Source organism: Felis catus, chromosome A3 (genome assembly GCF_018350175.1).
Source record: "Felis catus isolate Fca126 chromosome A3, F.catus_Fca126_mat1.0, whole genome shotgun sequence".
Taxonomy (NCBI): Eukaryota; Metazoa; Chordata; class Mammalia; order Carnivora; family Felidae; genus Felis; species Felis catus.
The window spans coordinates 82502618-82525494 of record NC_058370.1 but is presented as its reverse complement, the minus strand read 5'-3'; the positions used below and the strand labels follow the sequence as shown (position 1 = coordinate 82525494).

At 43.9% G+C, this 22877-nt stretch overlaps 2 long non-coding RNA genes across 2 annotated transcripts; one reads left to right on the top strand and one right to left on the bottom strand.

The window, feature by feature from the left end:
- Nucleotides 1-1079: 1079 nt before the first annotated feature.
- On the bottom strand, nt 1080-14924 carry LOC123384487. Its single transcript, XR_006595631.1, has 3 exons — nt 14310-14924; nt 4172-4352; nt 1080-2584 (listed from the first exon to the last, which is right to left on the bottom strand). It is a non-coding gene; the product is annotated as an uncharacterized LOC123384487 (long non-coding RNA).
- Nucleotides 11514-21490, top strand: LOC123384486. The gene is made up of 3 exons (XR_006595630.1): nt 11514-11564; nt 11966-12051; nt 20967-21490. It is a non-coding gene; the product is annotated as an uncharacterized LOC123384486 (long non-coding RNA).
- The last annotated feature ends 1387 nt before the right edge of the window (nt 21491-22877 follow it).

Genomic DNA, 22877 nt, shown 5'->3' with positions numbered 1-22877 from the left:
TCAGAATCACCTAGAAACAGTTTAGAAAGGATAGATTCCAGGGCTCCAACCCTGAAAATTTTATTTTTGTAGCACTGGGGTAGGACGAATGCATCTATATATGTTCTTATTCTTCCAGTTAACAGATTAATCTGATATAACAACCAAATCCAATGGAATCTGAAATAAAAGCAAAGCAAAGCATACTTTTGAGACCACTGGGGAAATTTCACGTATGTTAAACCTAATGCTGAGTTTCTTAAATGTGGCAACAATGTTCTGGATAGTAGGACGATGGCCTCATTCTTGGGAGAGTGAGGAGAAGTATTTAGGGATGGTGTCATGGTGTCTGCACAGCCCTCTCGGATGGCTCGGCAAAGAGCGAGTGTGTATACATATACAGAGGGCAAAGCAGTGAGGGAGGCAAGCCGTTAATGGCTGATAAAACTAGGTGAGGAGTGTATGGATGTTAACTGTTTTGCCCTTGAGACCTTATCTTCCGGCTAACAGGTTTTCAAGATTATAAAACAGTAATTATTTTTAGAAGAGGGCATAAATGATGGGGGACGGGAAGTGCATGGGGTAGGAGAGCTCCATTCTTGATTTTGTTGCGCAAGGGATTTGAGTACCATTACTGGAAGGGATGGGCTACAAAAGCTTGAAGCAGTGAGAGAGAGGTCACTGTGGGATACAGCTGAGGTTCTCCACTCATCTCCTTCTAGGACACACATGACAAATGATGCTTCTACTCAGCGCCCACGGCTAGGGGTGAACCTAGGCTTAGATGTAATTCCTGGCTCCTGACCTGTAACACGACAGATTTTCCTCCTACTTAAGAAAGAATGTTGGCCTGCAAGTAAGTGATGTTATCACATGGATAACCTTGAGTTCTTTCAAATTTATTTTTTTAATTTTTTTATAAAGTTATGTATTTATTTTGAGAGAGAGAACACGTGCACGAGAGCAGGAGAGGAGCAGAGAGAGAAAATCCCAGGCAGGCTCCACGCTGTCAGCACAGAGCCCAACACAGGCTCAAACTCACAAACTGTGAGGTCATGACCTCAGCCGAAATCAAGAGCCAGAGGCTCAACCAACTGAGCCACCCAGGCACCCCTCATTCAAATGTATTTTAAAAATAATAATGCCCAGACTTCTCCATTTTTGTGTGGAAGGGGTTTGAAAATTCAACCAGTCACTATAATGCACAAAGAAAATGTAGATTATTTGCTGTCTGTAGCTGAGCTAATCTTTGTCATGGGCAGTCACAGCACTAGGTCACCAAGGGGAGGAGAAGATGACTTTAACTTGACAGTGAATGTAATGGAAGTTTTTCTCCAGTTTAAATAGCTTCATGTGGATAACTCAGAGTCTGTTGGTAAGTACTCAGCATTTCAGACTTCCTCTCTATCAAGTTACTCTGCAATGATGTGGTTACAGAAAATTGTAAGAGAGGGTACACTTTTTTATAAACTGAGAAAGAATGGTGTTTTACTAATAGGGAACATGCATGGACACGGTGGTAGATTATGAAAATAGCCCCATTCTTCACCTCTTCCTGTATCCTGACTTTTTGTTATCTTACTTTTCAGGGTCCTCTAACTCAGTCTGGGCTCAGCTGTATGGTTTTCTTTAGCCAATTGGTATAGCTGACCCAAGGCAAGCAGAGGTTTGAAATAGGCTTACACATGCAGCTTTCCTCTTGTGCCTGTGTGAGCACTATCACATGCCTACTGGGAAATATGAGACATGTGGAGCACAGCTGAGTCCTCAGTCATCATGGCAGAGGTCATCCTAGATCAACTACCAGACAGACTTCTCCAGCCAGTCAGCTGAGCTGTCTAGTCACCTGACCCCCGCCACTCAGAAATGAGAGTGATAAACACCACGGTTGTGTGCCATGGAGGTTTTGTGGTTCAGTGTTAGTCCAGATCCTCTAAGAAGCAGATGCCAAGGTGGAATAAAATGTACAAGGATTTTATTCAGGAAATACCAATGGGAGAGAAAATAGAGAGGCAACTGTGAGCTAGGACAGCTGTCAGAAGGCCACGCAAGTCTGACCCAAATGAAGGAAAGAGGGAAGGAAAGGTGGGTAGAAATGTCTGCCATGCAGTCTAAAGAAAGTTCAACAAGGCTATGGGGAAGCTCAGTCAAAGTCAACTGTCAGAGGAGTCTCGAGCCTCCCAGGAACAGGTCTGCCTTAGTATCCCCACTACATGCAGCCATTGGCTGGGAGAAACCTATGGGAAGCATGGCCTTGGCACAAAATTGGCAGTGGGTTTCAGAGCACGCTAATTGGCCAACTAGACTCATAAGTCTGCAAGGTGTTTTTTTCATGGCTGCCAAAGCTACATAGCATTATCGTGGTGAGATTTAACAGAGGCATCAAGAATCTACTTACTTGTAGAAGAGCAGCTCTTAACATGGCTGATATTGCTTCCTGGGGGGAATTTTGGAAACGAATGGGGGCATTTTTCGGCTGTCATCATGACTGAGGCAGTGCTACTGGCGTTTAGTGGGCACTGGCCAAAGATGCTTGATGTCCTGTAAATCCCTGCGCCATTCTGCACAACAAACCATCCTGTGTCCTTCATGAAGTTTCAATGTCCTGTTTAATATCCACAAAGGGAATAATCTGTTTAAAATGATCTGAGCCAAGAACCTAACTCTGTTTTAGACAGAAGCATCAACTTTTTTTTTTTGCCCAACACAAATATGCACTGTGTCTATGATTACAGTTATTGTGGACCTTGAAGAATGATTGCTCCGTTTCAAACGTTACTAAATGTATGTGACCCATATTAGGAAATCATGCCACCAAGCAACAGTACTTGCAGTATTTGAATTGCCAAAATGATGTCCCGAGACAGTCTACATTGATGTACAATGTGCAAACATTTAGTTATTTCATTACATACCCTGTGGGATCATTCCCGGGTATGTATTTACAATAAAATATATATTATTCCATTACATTGATTTTCCTGAAATTATGTGATAGGTAAGCTATATTCTTTTTAAGCTTCATTTTTGGATGAATGAAAGTGCTATGTCTGACAGGGTTAAGAACCACTCCTGTAGAATGGGGGGCCAAAAAGCCATATATGGATTATAAAAGTAAAGGGAAATGTACACCCGTAGTCATAGCAGTGTTATTCACAACAGCCAAAAAGGTAGAAGCAACCCAAGTATCTGTTGACAGATGAATGAATAAACAAAATGTGGAGTATGTACACATACACATAACAATATTAAAAGGCCTCCAGGGGTGCCTGGCTGGCTCAGTTGGAAGAGCATGTGAGGCTTGACCTCTGGGTCATGAGTTTGAGCCCCACAATGGGTGTAGACATAACTTAAAAATAAAATCTTTAAAAAAAAGGGGAAGGAAATTCTGACGCATGCTACAACACAGAGGAACCTTGAAGATATTATGCGAAGTGAAATAAGCCCAGTCACAGAAGGACAAATATTGTACGACTCTACCAATACCAGTTACCTAGAGTAAGCAAATTCATAGACGGGAAGTAGAATGGTGGTTGCCATTGGCTGAGGAGAAGGGGAAAAAGGGGGATTGTGAGTTATTGTTTAATGGATACAGAGCTTAAGTTTTGCAAGATGAAAAGAGTTCTGGAGATGAGTTGCACTACAATATGAATATATGCTTAACACTACTAAACTTAACAACGATTAAGATGGTAAATTTTATATTATGTCTATTTTACCGCAACGAAAGAGAGAGAAAGGGAATGTAATTCCAGCCCAGGTCAGACTCTGAGAAAAACAGAAACGGATAGTAGTGTGTAATAGTGGCCATTGATGTTCGATGGATATTTAAATACAGTGTCATATAAAAGCGTATACGTATATAGTTGATGTCATATTACAATTGATGAGAGATATGACACGTGGAGAACTGGTAAGTCAAAAAATATTTTACCCCAGGACAAGATTTAAAAAAATAATAACTGGAAGAAGCGGGAGTTTAATTGGAAAGGCCTGGCGACCTCACGCCCCTTCGTGCTGTTTATCCGGCTATTGCCACCCACTCCCGGCCCACCCTTCCCTGCTCCGGGATGTTGGGGCTGAGCCACACTTCCCACATTTCCCACATTCCCTTGCCAGCCAGCTTCCTGCGGTTCCGGGAGGCACTGGTGGGGCAGAAGAAGGGGGAGGAGGGCTTCTTCCCTGCTCCTACCTCCTGTTGGGAGATGACTGACAGCAGCAGACAGCTCCAGCTTCTAGCTTCTTTCCGCAGCCCCACCTGCGCTCCCCAGGCTCGCACAGCCCCTCCGAGGGGCCAGCGCCTGCCAGCTACGTCTTCCCCAGACGCGAAGCTCCCACGGAGCCGCGCCCCTCCTGGAGGACCAAGCGCGCACCTGCAGAGAGAGGTCCAGGCGTCAGCTCTGCGGAGCCCTGCTCTGAAGCCTTGGTTTCTAGAAATACCACCTCTTCCCATTTGCTCCCCAGCCCGGTGGTAGCTGCCAGGTTATTAATCTCTGGTTTACCTGAGCATTCTTGTTTTCCCTTTCACTACCGGCCCCCCAACCACCCGCCCCCAGCCTCCTAACACCTTTGTAATCAACTACCTATATTATATTTCATCTGGTGGAAATTCCTCGTGTGATTTCCTTTTTTAAAAAAAAAATTCATATTTATTTATTTTGAGAGAGAGAGAGCGAGAGAGAGAGCGCGTGAGCACAAGTGGGGGAGGGGGAGAGAAAGAGTCCCAAGCGGGCTGGGTGCTGCCAGTGTGGAGCCCCACGCGGGGCTCGAACCCACGAACCTTGAGATCATGACCTGAGCCGAAATAGATTTGGACCCAGGCGTCCCTCCGCCTCCCCCTCCCCCTCCCCCTCCTCCTCCTTTCCCCCCTCCTCCTCCTCTTCTTCTGACGTTTTATTTATTTCTGAGAGAGAGCACAAGCATGAGTGAGGAAGGGGCAGAGAGAGAGGGAGACAGTATCTGAAGCAGGCTCTGCACTGACAGCAGAGAGCCCAATGCGGTGCTCAAACTCACAAACTGTGAGATCGCGACCTGAGCCGATGTCATATGCTTAACCTACTGAGCCACCCAGGCGCCCCTCTGTAGTGTGATTTCTGTTTTTCTGCCTGGATCCTGCTTGATGGAAACTTTGAAAGATATACCACATCTATCTGTCAGTAAAGCGATCTGATAGTGATGCTGCCTCCCCTTGTGTCATAGGAAAAATCTGGTGTGGATCCCCATAGCAGCAAGATTTTGGTCTCTAATATTTTCTACTGAAAGGAACCAGGTTCATTGGAGAGTAGCTGACAGAGAGTAGGCTTCTGTTTGGAGCAGAAAGCAGAAATGGGTTAGAAAGTCTCACTGTTGTGAAGAAGCAAAAATGCTTGCAGAGATTTCTGGGACTCCCATTGGCCAAATTGTAACAACTTGAGCACTGGGGAAAAAAAATCTGTGCAAAACAAGAGTACATAATGATACTCAAAGGAAAAAAGTGAAATATAGTACATTCAAGGGCAAAGCAATTAAGAGTTTCAAATAGTGTTTGCAGAAAATGCTCTGTATGCTAATGCAAACCATACACACATCAGAGTCAGATTTAGTTAGCACCTAGGCACCACCAGTAAAATCCAGGAAGTAGCAATTCAGCTTAGTCCAAAACAATACTTGCTTGGGACAAGATCACCCTGGAAAGAGAACTTTGACCCTGCGTTTCAGTCCCAGATCATAATTCATGTATTTTATAATTCAACCAATTATTTCAGTAAGTATTCATCAAGTGGCTATTATTGTAGGCACTATTCTAGGCATCTGGGATGTAGCCGTGAAGGAAAAAAACAAAACAAAACAAAACAAAACAAAACAAAACAACAATACAAAAACATCTGTCCTCACGAAGCTTACATTTTAGCTAGGAGAGATCAGTATGCAATAAGCCTAATAAAGAAAGAGGCTAGGGGCCCCTGGGTGGCTCAGCCGGTTAAGCATCCGACTTGGGCTCAGGTCATGATCTCACAGTTTGTGAGTTCAAGCCCCACATTGGGCTCTGTGCTGACAGCTCGGAGCCTGGAGCCTGCTTTGGATTCTGTGTCTCCCTCTCTCTTTGCCCCTCCCCTGCTTGAGCTTTGCCTGTCTCTGTCTCTCTCTCAAAAATAATAAATACACATTAAAAAAATTAAAAATAAATAAACGAGATAAAGAAGGAGACTATGCACGTAGGTTAGAGGGTAGTAAACATTGTGGAACAGGGTGAAAAGATCAGGAGATCCAGAGGTGGGCAGTACGCAGTTTGAAATTGGAAGGCCTCATTGCAAACATGAGATTTGAGCAAAAACTGGAGGAGATGAGGAAGTTAACCAAGTGGGTATCTGGAAAGAACATTCTATATGGAGAAGAGCACGACAGGAGCCCTAACTCGGGAACGTACTGGTGTGTTCAAGGAACAGCAAGGAGGCCAGTGTGATTGGAGTGAAATGAAAAAGGGAAAGGGTGACAGGAGCTGTGGTCGGGGAGGTGTTGAGAGAACTGCTCAGACAGGGCCTTGTAGGGCATCATACTGACTTTGGCTTTTACTGTGAGAGGGAGAGCTGCTGCAGGGCTTTGGGGCATGATTTCGCTGGTTTAAAGTATCTGCTGTGTTAAGAATAAGACTGTCCAGGTATCTAGAATAGAAGCAGCGGGCCTTGCTGGGAGACTGTTGTAATTATCCAAGCATGAGGTGATGGCGGCTTAGGTCAGGGCAAGTGGCAGAGAAGCTGGTGAGAAATGGTTCAAGTCTGAATGTATTTTTTTTTTTAATTTTTTTTTTCAACTTTTTATTTATTTTTGGGACAGAGAGAGAGAGAGCATGAACGGGGGAGGGGCAGAGAGAGAGGGAGACACAGAATCGGAAGCAGGCTCCAGGCTCTGAGCCATCAGCCCAGAGCCTGATGCGGGGCTCGAACTCACAGACCGCGAGATCGTGACCTGGCTGAAGTCGGACGCTTAACCGACTGCGCCACCCAGGCGCCCCAAGTCTGAATGTATTTTGAAGGAAGGGCCACTCTTATTTGCTAATGGATTGCACATAGGATGTGAGAGACAGGGAAGAGACAGGGATGACTCTGAGTTTCTGGCCTAAGCAATGAGATGGATGGAACTGACATCCGCCTGAGGTGGGAAGGTTGAGAACAGCAGGGTTTTTAGGGAGGAAATAAGAAATTCAGTTGTAGGGCGCCTGGGTGGCTCAGTCGGTTAAGCATCCGACTTTGGCTCAGGTCATGATCTCGAGGTTTGTGAGTTCCCACCCTGCCTCCGGCTCTGTGCTGACAGCTTGGAGCCTGGAGCCTGCTTTGGATTCTGTCTTCCTCTCTCTCTGCCCCTCCCCTGCTTGCACTCTGTCTCGAAAATGAATAAATATTTAAAAAATAATAATAATAAAAATAAAAGAAATTCAGTTGTGGTCCTGTTAGGTTTGAAATATCCATCTAGATATCCTCGTGAAGCTGTTGACTTAGTATCTACAGTTCAGGAGAGAGGTGTAGACTGATAAATACTAGTCAGGACGGGCAAGGCAAGGCTGCAGTGACAAACAATCACACTCTCACTAGATTCACACTGGATTTCTTATGCGAAGGGCTCTGCTCCTTATCACTTTCACTGTGGAATGCAGACTGACAGAGGCTCCCCTACCTGGACTATTGCTGTGGGCAGAGGGAAAAAAAGAGCCGGAGAGCCTCACACCCGCAATGAAATGCTTCCACCTTGGAGTGGCCCATGACTCCTACTCACATTTCCTTGGCCAAGATAAGTCCCGTGGCCACAGTTCACCCCAAAGGGGTGAGAAAGTACAATTGTCTTGTGTTCCTGGCAAAAGAAGCACCAGAAATACGGGTGAGCAACATTAATGCCTACTGGAGCCGAAGGTGCACAGTAGGGAGTCACGGGCACATGCATGGCATTTGAAGGCATAGGACTAGATGAGATGGCCAGGAAGTGAGTGCAGATACAGAAAACGAGAAGTCCAAGGGCTGAGCCCTGGGGGGTCACCAGTCCAGAGCCCATTGACTCCAGTCAATATAATAAGACTTTGGTTTCATAGTAATGTGTTACTACAGATGAAGTAACGAATCAACAACATTGATAACTTAGTGTAAATTGTGCTTAAGTAAGTACAACGCCAAGGTTTTAAATTTCTGTGCTGCTCGTCTACGGTGTGTTTGTTTAGATGCCTCAAAATGATTAAAGTCAATCTGGTTTATTTATTAAATTCGTAAATCTGCTTCAATTTGTGAGTTACTTGAGTAATCAGGAAGGTATTTTTTAGATTTATCATCTGCTGTTTGGTGTTTGAAGTTCTTGGGAGAATCAGATATGTTATATTTCTGACTACGGTTTGAAATCTCTAAAGGAATTTAAGGAATCAAGTGTGTAAATGTGTCTGACATTTAGGGAAAAATGAATCTTTCAAACGTATAAACTGAGAACGAATCAAAGAGAAATGGCAAGTGAGTGTTTTTCATTTTAACACAAAAATTGCTGGATTTATAAATAAATAAAATCTGCATGTTGGGCTAATAGGCTAAAATAGATTTATAGGTTTATTAGCTAACACAATATTAATGAAAACACAAGTAACATTTAGTGTTTTTTCCAGCACACAATAACACCTGTGGATGCGGAAAATCCAACCAACCCTCCTCCTCCTTCTGGTGCCCCTCATGATGGCATAGAGGCCACGTAGGTGATCCTGTGGTGATACAGGGGCTTCTTGGGCATGCACCCCTCCCTCTCTGTGGGTTGTCTGGGGGCTAATTCCACCCCCTCCTACCTATTCCTAGCTGCCACTATTTAGATTGGCCTATCCTCCATCTTGATGGGTGTATGTCTTTTCTAATGGTTTGAATTGACTATTCAACATTTCGAATATTGTTTGTTATTTTGGATCATGGTCCAATTCCATGCCATTTCCTTTGGTCTCAAAATCACCACAGGCTGAAGTTCTTTATCCTGACCTAGGTCTCCTTTAGAGAGCCAACTCTCCCAGCACCCCTGAATCTGCTCATGGGCATGTGGGGACTTCTGGATCCCCTGCACTTTTGGGGGAAAAGGGGACCAACAGTGAGATCTTTATGGCCAGGACTCTGCTTTATGTATCCACCTATTCCTAGCAAGTTGCTCAGAGCATTGTAGACACTACTGTATGGTATGGGGACGTGCTGTGCAGTGTAGCAACACGGAGTGGTGGTTTGTTGGTGAGTAGCTATGTTGTGGTTTGTTGAGCAGTGTAGAAGTGTGGAGTTCTGGTTTGTTAAGTGGTATAGCATATGGTGTGAGGAGTCAGACTGTGTTTCTGTCTTTCCTGGCTACTTACTAGCTATGTGATCTTGGGCGAGTTAGTTAACCTTCTTGTGCCACATATAATCATCTAGAAATTAGAGCCAACAACTGCAAAACGTTCCTGAGAATTACATGCCCTATATATATGAAATAATTAGCAAAGCTCCTGATACATTGCAAAATGCTTAAACATATTGCCTAAAATAACAATTATATAACATAATTTTATTACTGTTTTGTGTGGTCTAGTCAGTTGCTTGAACTAAATAACATATCAGAATAAAGAGGAGGGGAAAACAACATTCCAACTTGTAATTCCATCCAAGGAAAACGAATTTGAATTCTTGTCTGATTATTGCAAGAAAGAATCCAGCAAAACCTTGCAGTGTAACAGAAGGGCAGGGTAGACATCTTCTGGTGAACCTGTCAAATCTAATTCCTGTTTTCTTTTTTCCTTTCCTTGTATTCTGGACTAGCTTTCCTGGACTCCTATTGCCTCTGAGAGTGCTGGGGAGTGAGTCACCCTCAGGAAGGCACTGCAGAAGAGAGGAGGTTGAAAATCCAAGCTGTACCAGGAAAGGTCATCCCCAGTGAACAGGAAGAGGCCTGGGCACTTGGCCCTGCTTGGCAGCTGACCTTTGCCCTTGGCTAGCCTCCCTCATGGGTTTGGCACACTATAGGAGCGGGCAGGTCATCCTGACTCCTCTCCACCCTGTATCTCCTCCCGTGCTCAGGGCCAGTGTGAAGGTCACACATCTCTCTTTTGAATCATCTCTGTGTTTAGGCTGCCCAAGTCCAAGCTAACTGGGGACACTGACTATTATGAACTGGAACCAGATCTTCACCTTGATGTGAAAGGCACAAGGTTCCATTTAGCAGTCTATGAGGAATGGTTAAATCTGCATAGGAATCAAGGTCAACAGCAACAGTGGTATGTCATATTGGTAATACATACCTTTGATGTGATGTGATGAAGATGGCCCTTTACTTCTATGGTTTTCCTTCCTGAAACCCTAACCCTGTCTAATCACAAGAAGAACATCAGAGAAATCCCTAAAGAGGGGCATCCTACAAAATACATGACCAATACTCACGTCTGCCAGGGTCATCAAAAACAATGAAAGTCTGAGACATTGTCACAGCCAAGAGGAGCTTAAAGAGACCTGGTGACTAAATGTAGTATGGCATCCTGGAGGGGATGTTGAACGGAAAGGGACATTCGGTAAAGACTAAGGAAATCTGAATACAGTGTCAGTACTGGTTTATTAATTGTGACAAATGTACCATACTAAAGGAAGATATTCAAAACAGGAGAAGGTGGGTGTGGGTATATGAGAACTCTTTTCTGTACATCTTCTCTGAACATCTAAAACTATTTTAAATTAAAAGTTTATTTGTTAAAATTCTGCATAGGAGAGGCCTGTAACGCAACACCTTAGCCTGTTAGCCATGGAAGGGGCGTGCTGCCACTTTGAAGCCCTACTGTGCGTAGATAAAATGGTTCTGGCCTACCCTTGCAGAGTGTACAGTCCAGCAGGTAAGGGCTTTGTATACTTTTGCATTGTTGGAATTTCTCGCAATGAACATGACCTACTTGCATAATCTGATTTTTTTTATAAATAAAAAAATGCAATAGAAAGCTGAATCAAAGTGACAACTAGCAGGTTCTCCTTGTGCATGTTAACCTGGACTTCCTAGACCACACCAACTCCTATTCTTGGACTATGTTTTTTTTTCAGTTTATTTTTTTTAGTAATCTCTACACCTAATGTGGGGGTCGAACTCATAACTCCAAAATCAAGAGTTGCATGCTCTTCTGACTGAGCCAGCCAGGTGTCCCTTGGACTATGATTTTTAAACTTTTCTTAGGTTAAACTAGAGATCTTACCAGTTTAGGATAGAGTTTCCCAAACTTACTTAACCTTGACCATGGAATACATTAAGAATGATAATGTATCAATAGAACACCAGCGGACATGGGTCTGCTGTAATGCAAGCTGGTATTAAAGAAGGCAGTGGTAAAGGTCTCGCAGAGGAATTTCCATAAGGAAAAAAAATTCAAGCAAAACATGTCTTTATTTTTCATGTTCTTAGAAAAATTTTAAGCATTTTCATTATTTTTTTTTACTTTAGAGAGAGAGAGAGAATGCGCACAAGCAGGGGAGAAGGGCAGAGGGAGACAATCCCAAGCAGGCTCCACGCCCAGCACGGGGCTCAATCCCATGACCCTGAAATCATGACCCAAGCTGAAATCAAGAGTCAGATGCTCAACTGACTGAATCACCCAGGTACCCCTTATAAAACTTTTTAAATAGTTTTAATATATGTTGTGTCTTATCTATTTGTGTTTTAAATTTTTGTATGTTTTGTGTCTTTTTTTAAAAAAAATTTTTTTTTCAACGTTTATTTATTTTTGGGACAGAGAGAGACAGAGCATGAACGGGGGAGGGGCAGAGAGAGAGGGAGACACAGAATCGGAAACAGGCTCCAGGCTCCAGGCTCCGAGCCATCAGCCCAGAGCCTGACGCGGGGCTCGAACTCACGGACCGCGAGATGGTGACCTGGCTGAAGTCGGACGCTTAACCGACTGCGCCACCCAGGCGCCCCTGTATGTTTTGTGTCTTTTATGTATTTGTGTTTTAAATATTGTATGTCTTTTAAAAGTCACCTCTCTTTCTTTTGGAAACAGCCTTGCTGTGGCTGAGAGGTCTGTCAGATGCAGCTCTGGCCTATGCTTGAAGTGCTGCGTGCTGTGAAAAGTCCCACCTTGACCAGGTACATTAGAGCAAAGTTGGAAAGGATGTGAAGCTATATGTTGTGTGATATCTGTGTCCTCTTAAATTAGGCTACTCTAAAGAGTGTTCATTGTTTCATCTGGGGTGACAAACACCTAGATTTTTTTTTCTTTTAGAAACTTAAAGCTCAGTTTGCTTATCTTCACTTTAAAGTGGTCTAAATTTGTGTTTGGTTCAGATACCATTCAGACCCTCAAGATCCTTCTTTGTATTTAAAGCTTTCTTATTTTGGTCATAGATCAAAGTTACACATGCTAGTGTTGTATAATTGTTTAATATTGAATAAGCATTGCTTACTATCACGAACATAAGCTGAAATTATGTGATCAGGTATGTGACATTTGTAGTAATCAATCAATGATGTACATGGGCAGGCATACAAAAGGATTGCATTTGCCTGCATGTAACAGGAATCTGACAATGGTTTAACTAAATATATTTTTCCCCCACAATAAGAAATCTGGAGGTGAGCAGACCAGAATAGGTACAGTGACTCTATGATGTCATGAAGGACCCCAACATTGTCTAGTTCCTTGGGTCACCATCCTTAGCATGTGACTTTTGTCCTCATGGTCACAAGTGGGCTGCTGCAGCTCCAGATGTCAAGTCTATCTGTGTCTCAGGCAGGAGAAAGGACAAGGACAAAAGGCAAAAGTCGCAAAGCGACTGAGTCTTTTCCTTTCATCAGGAAAACGTCTTTCTGGAAGCCCATTCAGTAGATATACCCTTATATCTCACTGCCCCAAACCCTGTTACATGACTGCTACTAACTGTGAAGGAGCTCAGAAAAATCAAGTCTTACGACCTGGGCACCCTGGACAAAACCAGGGTTCTTATGACCTGGGCACCCTGGACAAAACCAGGGTTCTACTGGTAAGGGAAGTGGGTAGAGTGCATGTTGTAGAGGCAATTTCAGGGTATGCAACCATGAGCTCACAAGTCATTTGGTAAATGCTACCCCTGCCTCAAAGCACAGAACAAATGTCCTCCAGGGAATGGCTTCATTTGTAAGTATACAAATAATACCTGTTATGAAAATAATACACACTCGTTGTAAACAACAACAACAACACACATTTATGTCTTAGCTAACAAAAGCTCCCTCTCCTAGATAACTGTTAACACCCTTTCCCTTCCTCTCCCTTAGTCTTCATCTCAGAAGTGATAATCTGGTAGGTGGCTCTAAGAGAAAGACCTGAGCACACTGGCCCCAGCCCCTTCCTCTTTTAGGATGGGCCTGTATTCTGGTTGACATCCCTGCTGTGCATTTTAAAGCATTCATCCAACTGGGCCCCAGACCGGGGAATGTGTCTAATTCAGAGGCTAAGCCTTCATAAACCCACTGGCCACAGACTTTAGTCATGTTATCTTAACAGCTCTATAATAACAAGAATGATATGTTCATTTCCATCAGACAGACTCCTATGTCTGTGTCTCAAATAGTTCAAAACTCAGGAGGGAGGAAAAAAAAGGATATTATTTCTTTGACTTCCTAAAACACTAACAATCTTTATCTATGTGTCAGAATTTGTCCCATCCTTTAAGGCCCAGACCAAATGGCATCCCTAGGACCCTTCCTCCGGAAAGCAGACATAATCTGTCCTTGGTTCAGTCTTTCTATGGCCTTCCTTGCCTTGCTTTTGGTCACTTGCCAAATTTGGCTTGAGACTTACTATATACTTACATCTCACTGCTACTTAGCATAGGTTATTCTCCACGTTAATGGCTGGGGTTTAAGACAACCTAAACTTCCTTTTTACCCTCTAACTGACTCTCCTCAACTGAGGGCTGTATGCCAAATTCGGACACTCGTGCATCAGCTAAGAAAAATGAACATTTCCAGCTCTCACACGGTGGAGTCACTTGCCAGCCAACGGCTCTGTTCTGGAGTTTTGTTATTTTTTTTTCAATGTCACAGTTTGGGGATGATTACTTAAATATTTAATTATATTTGCAGTGGTTATTTTTTTTTTAATTTTTTTTAACGTTTATTTATTTTTGAGACAGAGAGAGACACAGCATGAATGGGGGAGGGGCAGAGAGAGAGGGAGACACAGAATCGGAAGCAGGCTCCAGGCTCCGAGCCATCAGCCCAGAGCCCGACGCGGGGCTCGAACTCGCGGACCGCGAGATTGTGACCTGAGCTGAAGTCGGACGCTTAACCGACTGAGCCACCCAGGCGCCCCTGCAGTGGTTATTTTATAAAACAAATGTAAAGGGGAAAATGAAAATGCTCACCCTGGCGATCAAAAATGAAGAGCTCAGACTTCGTTCAGTTAAGGCAAACCTAGAAATCGTTAGGCATGCTGAATAGTTGACCTCCATTGGGAGATTTGTTTTATTTACAGGAGTTGACTCTTGTATTGCACTGTGAAGGAACAGAGTAAAATGAAAACAAAAAGCAAAAAACAAAAAACCACGTATCCCATGCTGCATCATTCAGGGTTCCCCAGAGAAAATTGGCATGTTTGTACCACCCCTGGATTGATTGGACCAGGGGAGGCCACCTGGCCAGGAGATGCCAATCAGCATCCCTTTCTTCGGAATATGGAGCTGGGAGTGGGAGACTGCAAGTTTCTTAATGTGGGAGGATAAGCATGAGGAGTGAACTCGGGAGCCGTGGAGAGAGGAAGGCAGTGAGCATATTCCATTCAGCGGGCCAGAGAGACAGAGAAACCAAGCTGTAGAGAGCATGTGGGTGAAACAGAATCACTGACAAATGCTGAGACAAAGAAGAGTCTCCATGGCCCTTCAGTTCCCGATTCTATTCCTCCCCGAGACCTCTTAGCATTCCTGCCCTCGGGTTCTGCAATGTACCCCTGCTTCCTTACAATTTTCCTTTTCTGCAACCAAAGAGTCTTTTTTTTTAATTTTTTTTTTCTTAATGTTTTTTATTTATTTTTGAGACAGAGAGAGACAGAGCATGAGCAGGGAAGGGCAGAGAGACAGGGAGACACAGAATCCGCAGCAGGCTCCAGGCTCTGAGCCATCAGCACAGGGCCCGATGCGGGGCTCGAACTCACAGACCGTGAGATCATGACCTGAGCCGAAGTCGGATGCTCAACTGACTGAGCCACCCAGGCGCCCCCAAAGAGTCTTAACTAAACACCTGGAATAATGCCTACAAAACCAAGAAAGTCAATGACTCGCCATATTCTTTTTTTGTTGTGGTAAAATATACATAACATAAAGTTGGCCGTTTGAGCCATTTTTAAGTGTACAGTTCGGTGGCATTAAGTATATTCACACTGTTCTGCGACTGCCATCCATCTCCAGATCGTCTTGCCATTTTCCTAATCAGGGTTCTTCATGATGCAAGGACTGATCGTTGTAGTTTATGAGTGTGAGCTGAGGTGCTATATTCCAGCACTGTGAGATGGCTTTTGGCTTCATTCATTTTGGTTATAGTCCTAATTTGAATTTATTGTCAGGGGACTTGCTTCTTCCTCATAATTTTAGAGTTTAGAAAAATATAATGGTTACTTGAGGGTTCCAGTTAACCAAAATTTTGGCTGTTTGGGGCACCTGGCTGGCTCAGTCTGGTAAGTGTCCGACTCTTGATTTCAGCTCAGGTCATGATCTCACAGTTGTGAGGTCAAGCCCCGCATGAGGATCCATGCCCAGAGAGCTTGAGATTCTCTCTCTCCCTCTCCCTCTGCCCCTCCCCTGCTCTCTCTCTCTTAAAAATTTTTTTTGGCTGTTTGATAAAATTCGCTGACAATTGCTTTGATTTCATATCCTTTTGCTAAACATCGCAAATAGCTTTACACCTAGACCTACATTCATATGATCCCCATTTTGCATTACAACTTCCCTCGAGGAGTTTATAGGCAGTCCCTTAATGTAATATAAATATTGAAATTATTTGTTAAAGATCCAAAATTAATGCACAGAGTGCACAGAAATCAATTGTACACACGTTAGATGGGATACGTGCATGGCTACATTTATGCCTGTCATGTTTTCACCTCTTGCAAATATACTTTATCACTTCTCAACTTTTCTTCTTCTAAGTTATGGGGATTTTTAGGTCTTTTAAAGTTAGCTACTTAATTCACAGGCTTTTCAACTTCCTTACAAGACATGTTCACAATATGTACGAACAATACGGGCGTGAGAGGTGCTTCTACTACTAAGAGCTGAGATGTGTCTATAGCACAGCCCCTATCCGGGATTCCAGAAACCTCAACGTTGTTGAAGGAGCCACAACAATTCTCTGATGGGATGATGTTTGATTCACGTAGTGAATTTGGAGTAAAAATGTTGTCTTGTTTTTGCAGCAAACATTTGGAGAGTGAGAGTTCAGATGGTTCTGGGTATCTAATGATGGAGAGAAACAATGGCCTCCCTCTTTGAGGAAAACTTCCCTATTGGACTGATGGATGCTGGCCTCAATTCTGGACCTGCCATGTACAGTGGGCTCTTTTTAGGGGCCAACTAACTCTTACTCCCTGGAAGGATTATGGACACTCTCAACCCCTTTGTTCACAGAATTCTGGGAGTTAGGCACTGATCTCATTTCAGATGCAAACATCACAAGTGCATCCTCCCACAGGTCCACAGGGACATGTTGGGCAAGGATTTTTTTTGTTGTTGTTTATTATTTTTGAGAGAGAGAGATAGAGAGCAAGCAGGGAGGGGCAGAGAGAGGGAGACACAGAATCCAAAGCAGGCTCCGGGCTCTGAGCTGTCAGCACAGAGCCCGACGCGGGGCTCAAACTCACAGACCGCAAGATCATGACCTGAGCTACAGTGGGCTGCCCAACTGACTGAGTCACCCAGGCGCCCCTGTTGGGCAAGGATTTTATCTTTAATCTTCACTTGGGTGCTTAAATAAAGAACAGGGAGCAGAAAGAAGTTAATTCACTAAATCATTACAGAGGCCAGTAGTGTCTGAGTGTGGGAGGACAGAGATGATTAAGACTTGGGACACTGACCACTGAGGGCTTACAGTTTAGAGGAGTCGTAATAGAAATTCTGAAAAACTCAAGTCTTTTGTCTCCTGGGAAGGCTGACCTCACCACATAATGTCTCTCCTGTATTATGTGTTAAACCATAACTGTAATTTTATGCATAATCACTATAAATAATCATTATAGAGAATGTGTTGCATTCTTTACAAAAACAAAACAAAACAAAAACTTGTGCTGCTTCCCATAAGAAGCTGCATAGTGAGGGAGTCCTTACCCTGACACTGCTGCTTCAGGTGACCTCTGCAGGTAAGGGACTCTGTGTGTGTGTTAAGGGAGGGTGGACAGGGTCTGCCCATTCCAAATATGTAGTCTGGGATCTGGGTGGAGCCTTCCTCTCCTTTCTGGGGTGGAAAAACTGTGCGGTGCTGTGCAAACTGGTGGCTTTAGCAGCTTCTCCTGATGAAGAAATCAGTGGTGTCTTTTAAGGCTCACTGAGGGATAAATGATACCCGCGTACCTGTATTTCCACCTGCCTCCCCACCCCCATGGGTATGTCCTGGAAGTAGCAACTTCTCTTGCCTCATAGGGGAATCAATAGGCTTTTGTCTTCTAAAGCTCAGGCACATAAAACTCCTGGAATAAAACATATGGAGTAAGCTCCTTGACATCGGTCTTGGTGATGATTTTCTGGATCTGACTCCAAAAGCAAGGGAAACAGAAGCAAAAATAAACAAATGGGACTACATCAAACTAAAAAGCTTCTGCACAGTGAAGGAAACAGTGAACAGAACACAAAGGCAACCTACTGAATGAAGAAGATTTGCAAATGATATATCTGATAAGGGGCTAATACCCAAAGTAGATAAAGAACTTATACAATTCAATAACAAAACAAACAAACAAACAAACAATCTGATTAAAAAATGGGCAGAGGATCTGAATAGACATTTTCCCAAAGAACATATATAGACCACCAACAGGCACATGAAAAGATGCTCAACATCCCTAATCATCCAGGAAAGGCATATCCAAACCACAATGAGCTATCACCTTACACCTGTGACAATGGCTACACTCAAAAAGACAAGAAATAACAAGTGTCGGTGAGAATGTGAAAAAAAGGGAGCCCTCCCACACTGTTGGTGGGAATGCAAATTGATGCAGCTATTATGGAAAATAGTATGGAGTTCCCCTAAAAAATTAAAAACAGAAACACCGTATGACCCAGTAGTTCCATTACTGGGTATTTATCCAAAGAAAATGAAAACATTACTTAGGAAAGATGTATGCTCCCCTATGTTCACTGTGGAATTATTTACAATAGCCAAGATGAGACAACATAAACACTAAGTGCCCATCGATGGAAGAATGAGTAAAGAAGATGTGGCATGCACACACACACACACACACACACACACACACACACAATGGAATACGACTCCGTCATAAAAAAAGAATGAAATCTTGCCATTTGTGACTACATGGATGAATCTTGAGGGTATTAGGACCGAAATAAGTCTGACAAAGAAAGACAAATATCACCTGATTTCCCATGCGTATGAAATCGAAAATACGAAACAAACAAGACAAAACAAAACAAAACCCAGACACATGTATCCAGAGAACAGATTGGTGGTTGTCAGAGGGGAGTGGTGTTGGGGAGAAAAAATGTGTGAAAGGGACCAAGATGTGCAAACTTCCAGTTATAAAATAAATAAGTCGTGGGATTGTAATGTCCAGAACAGTGAATATAGTCAATCATCTTGTATTAACTTTGTAAGGTGCAGTTGGTAATTAAACTTAGTGTGGTGACTGGCTTACAACGTTTACAAAGGTTAACACTGTTGTACACCTGAATGTAATAGTTGAATTATACCTCAACAAAATTTTTTTAATAAAATTTAAACACGAACAAAAAACCCCAAAGGTACCCACCAATGTGTTCATCAAATGTTAGGTAATTGTTCAATGCTTTGTATCAGTGGTTCCTAGGCCTTAGCATGCATCTAAATCTCCTGCAGGTCTTGCTAAAGCTCAGACAGCTGGACCCTATCCCAGAGTTTCTGACTTCGTAGGTTTAGTTTGGGGTCTGAACATTTGCATTTTTAAGTTTCCACAGGATGCTGATGCTTGCTGGTCTGCAACCACACTTTTAGGAACCACTGATCTATATTATTTAGAGCTCCTTAGTGGATTGTTTATAAGTGTTTGAGTGTTTTAGTGATTGAGAGGCTATTGGTTGGGGTTTTTGGTTAGGTTGGGAACGCATTATTATTTTTCCCATTTTAATTAATGCACTATAGATACTCGATACCCTAAAATCTCCAGCACACTTTTAGGAACAGATTAGATTCAGATAACCTGTTCTGCTCATGCTGCCAACTGAGACCACCTGGGGAGTTGTTGGGAGCCACCTTCTGGCCTGGCAGGCCCACATTCAGGACTGGATGCCTTCTGATGGGTGGGCCCTGCTGGGAGAGAAGGGCAGCCTGAAAGGGACTTCACTGCCCTGTGAGGAAAGGAGACAAAAGCCCCTGCATTCTGCTGCAAGGCTAAAAAGCCCTTTCATTGCTAATGAAAACAATTCGGAGAACTTGGCTGGGAGCCTGGAGCTGGGGGAACCAGAGCCATGGGTAAGTTATTAAGTGCCCTGTAAAAGCCCCACTGGGCAATTTAGGGAGTGCCAGGCTCAGCTATTGGATGGCATCAATGGAAGGGACTCAATGGCCACCAGGCTCTCTGTGGGCCCGGAGGAGGTGTCAGTATCCCAGCCTGGATAAGGGCTGTAGGTCGGTGTGGTTTGGGATGCCAAAGGGGGATGTGAACATTTTGGAGAAACGGAGCAAGACAGGCAGTGTTTATTTGCCCAAGGAGTCAGGAAGCCTCACCTGTCTCACTGCAGTATCATTTTTCTAGATTCACCACTGCTCCTTCAGTCATGTCTGGAAACTCAGCTTTCTTATTGGTATTAAATCAGAAGATCCAGGGGCACCTGGGTGGCTCAGTCGGTTGGGCGTCCGACTTCAGCTCAGGTCATGATCTCATGTTCCGTGGGTTCGAGCCCCACATTGGACTCTGTGCTGACAGCTCGGAGCCTGGAGCCTGCTTTGGATTCTGTGTCTCCCTCTCTCTCTGCCCCTCCCCTGCTCATGCTCTGTCTCTGTCATTCTTAAAAATAAATAAACATAAATTTTTTTTAATCAGAAAATCCATACATTCCATTTTTTTTTCCAGTCCATGAGAGGAGCTTGACAGGGGTTCTAGGAAGTGAGATCTGGGCCTTTCCACCTCTGTGCGTGTTTCCTTAAAGGTTGCAATGGTCATGCTAATGCTTCTTGTATTTATTAGTTCTTGGTCTGCCCATTGGGAAAATGGGGCCAGGAATATCTGTCCTATCCATTGACATGAGGATGCTGGAGAAATCAATTCATTTGAAAGATGAATGAATGAATTATTGGAATAGTGACAAAGAGTGGAAGTCTCTGTGTTTTGAGATTGTTTGCAAGGAGTTCTGAACTCCACAAGGGCGAGGGTTTCTCTGATTTTTCACTGATGTCCCCAGCTCTTATTACAATGACTGATACATTGTAGGCACTCAAAAAAAATGTTGAATGAATGAATGGGAAAAAGGAAAAACAGAACTACAGAATTTAACAATGGGAGGGCTCTTAGGGTCTAGCTCAGACCCTGATTTGCAAGCCCAAGCAAGGTTTATACTTTTCCTCACACCACTGTAGGCTCAGGGGTCGAACCCTGGGCGGGTCTCCACTGTGCAACAGCTCTGGTCTCCCGTTCATGTTCTCTCACTGTTTTGCCTCGTGAAAATAACTTAAGCTCTAATTATCGGTTCTTGTTTTGGCAAGGAAGAAAAAAACATTCCAGTCCAGCTCTGAGCATAACATGTCTGGTCCTATTCACTTATAAAAAGTGAAAAAACAAACAAACTTGGAAATGCTCTTGGTATTCTGTGTTCTCATACCAGGTTCCTGGAGGGGTCAAGAAACACATATCATCTGCGAACCCTTTCTCGGTCACAACTAAAGCCAGCTTGGCCTACCAAACCTTCTCCTACATCTTGGACCCACCGGCAGGTCAGCTTCCAACTAGGACAATCTGGGTGACAGTCCTCAATCGGAAAGGACTGGAGAGGTCTTGTGGTCCCTTCATTACAGAGGTTCCACGGCTTGGCATGGTCACCCAGCTGGCCAGAGGCAGACCCTCTTCATGTCCCAGCCCAAGGATGCTTTATGGAAAGGACACTGCTCGTCAACTGACCTGGACGGCCTTCAGACCACAGGGCCCGCCATGAGAGGCGTATGGATGGCGAAACTGACCGGCTGTGGGTTAACGGCTGGGGAAGTTGCATGCCTCCCCCCTACAGCCTCTGACGACTCTTCCTCTCCAGGCTGCAACATCTGTTCATATGGCCACCCCTGGCTGCTCCAGCCTGTCCTGAACCTTCCCTGCCTCTTCCCTCAGCGTCGGAGCCCATCTGTGTGTGTGAGCAAAGGAAAGGTGCAGAAAGATGTTTGTCACCTGTTAACAGTGGCTACCTTGAGTGGTGGGATTGGAAGCGGCAGATGGAGATGATTAACTTTTCTGGTACCCAGCTCTGTGTTGCCTGACTTGTTACAACGGGCATCTACTACACATGCAATTTTTAAAAATCCAATAAATTAAAAGACCAGTTGTAGAAGGAAGCATACAGTATGATATCATGCATATAAAATGCAAAACTACAAAACACAATACTGTGCATTGTTTATGGGGCTATACCTAGGTAGTAAAAGCCCCAAGCCTGCCCAAACACTACCTCCTAGTTGGGAAGAGCTGTTACAGAAAGGGGTGTAGTGGGGTCGAGAGAGGCAACTTTGAGCCGTGACATTCTGTTTCCTTAAAAAAAAAAAAAAAGAACCTCAAAGCAAATAATGGTTATTGGAGTATTGGAGTGGGTGATGGGTACTTGGGTGACTAGTTAACAGCATTCTCCACAAGTTTCCATACATTTGAAATACTTCATCAGCTAAAAGATTAACTTCAATAAAGGGAGGAAAGGACTGAGTATACCTCATTTGTCATGTATCATCTTAGCAACTCCCTGTCCGTTGTCCAGATAGGAGAAAGCAGGGAAGGAAAGAGGGAGGGAGGAAGGAGGGATCATGATGAGTTTGGGAGAGCTAGTCTGCTTTTCTGATTTTCCTTATTCTTTGTCTTAGTTACATCGGGCCACTATACCCAAATACCATAGACTGGGTGGCTTAAACAACAAATACTTCTTTCTCACAGTTCTAGAGGCTGGGAAGTTCAAAATCAAGGTGCCAGAATAACCTGTGTGGGGTGAGGGTCCTCCTCCTGGTTTGTAGACAGCCACCATCCTGTTGGATCCTCTTCTGAGGGTACTAATCCCGCCATCAGGGCTCTATCTACCCTCCTGACACCATCTAAATGGAATCACCTCCAAAGGCCCCACCTCCAAACACTATCACATTGGAGACTGGGGCTTCAACACATGACTTCTGGGAACACAAACATTCGGTCCATAGTATTCTTTCCCAGTTTGTTTGGTGATAAACAAGAGAGAGAGGCAAAATTGGGGCATCTGGGTGGCTCAGTCGGTTAAGCATCTGACTCTTGATATCTCTTGATATCGGCTCGGGTCACGATCCCACTGTCACTCTCAATAAATAAATAAATAAACTTTTAAAAAAAAGAGAGAGGGAGGCAAAATTAATGTACTCTGGATAAATGGCTGGATAGAAGGATGGATGGATGGATGGATGGATGGATGGATGGATGAGTAGACAACCTAATGAACCAGTGGCTTCCAGGTTCTCAGTGCAGGTTGGAATCTGCCTTCATCACGAAGGCTCACGGAGGCCATCCCCTGCAGCTA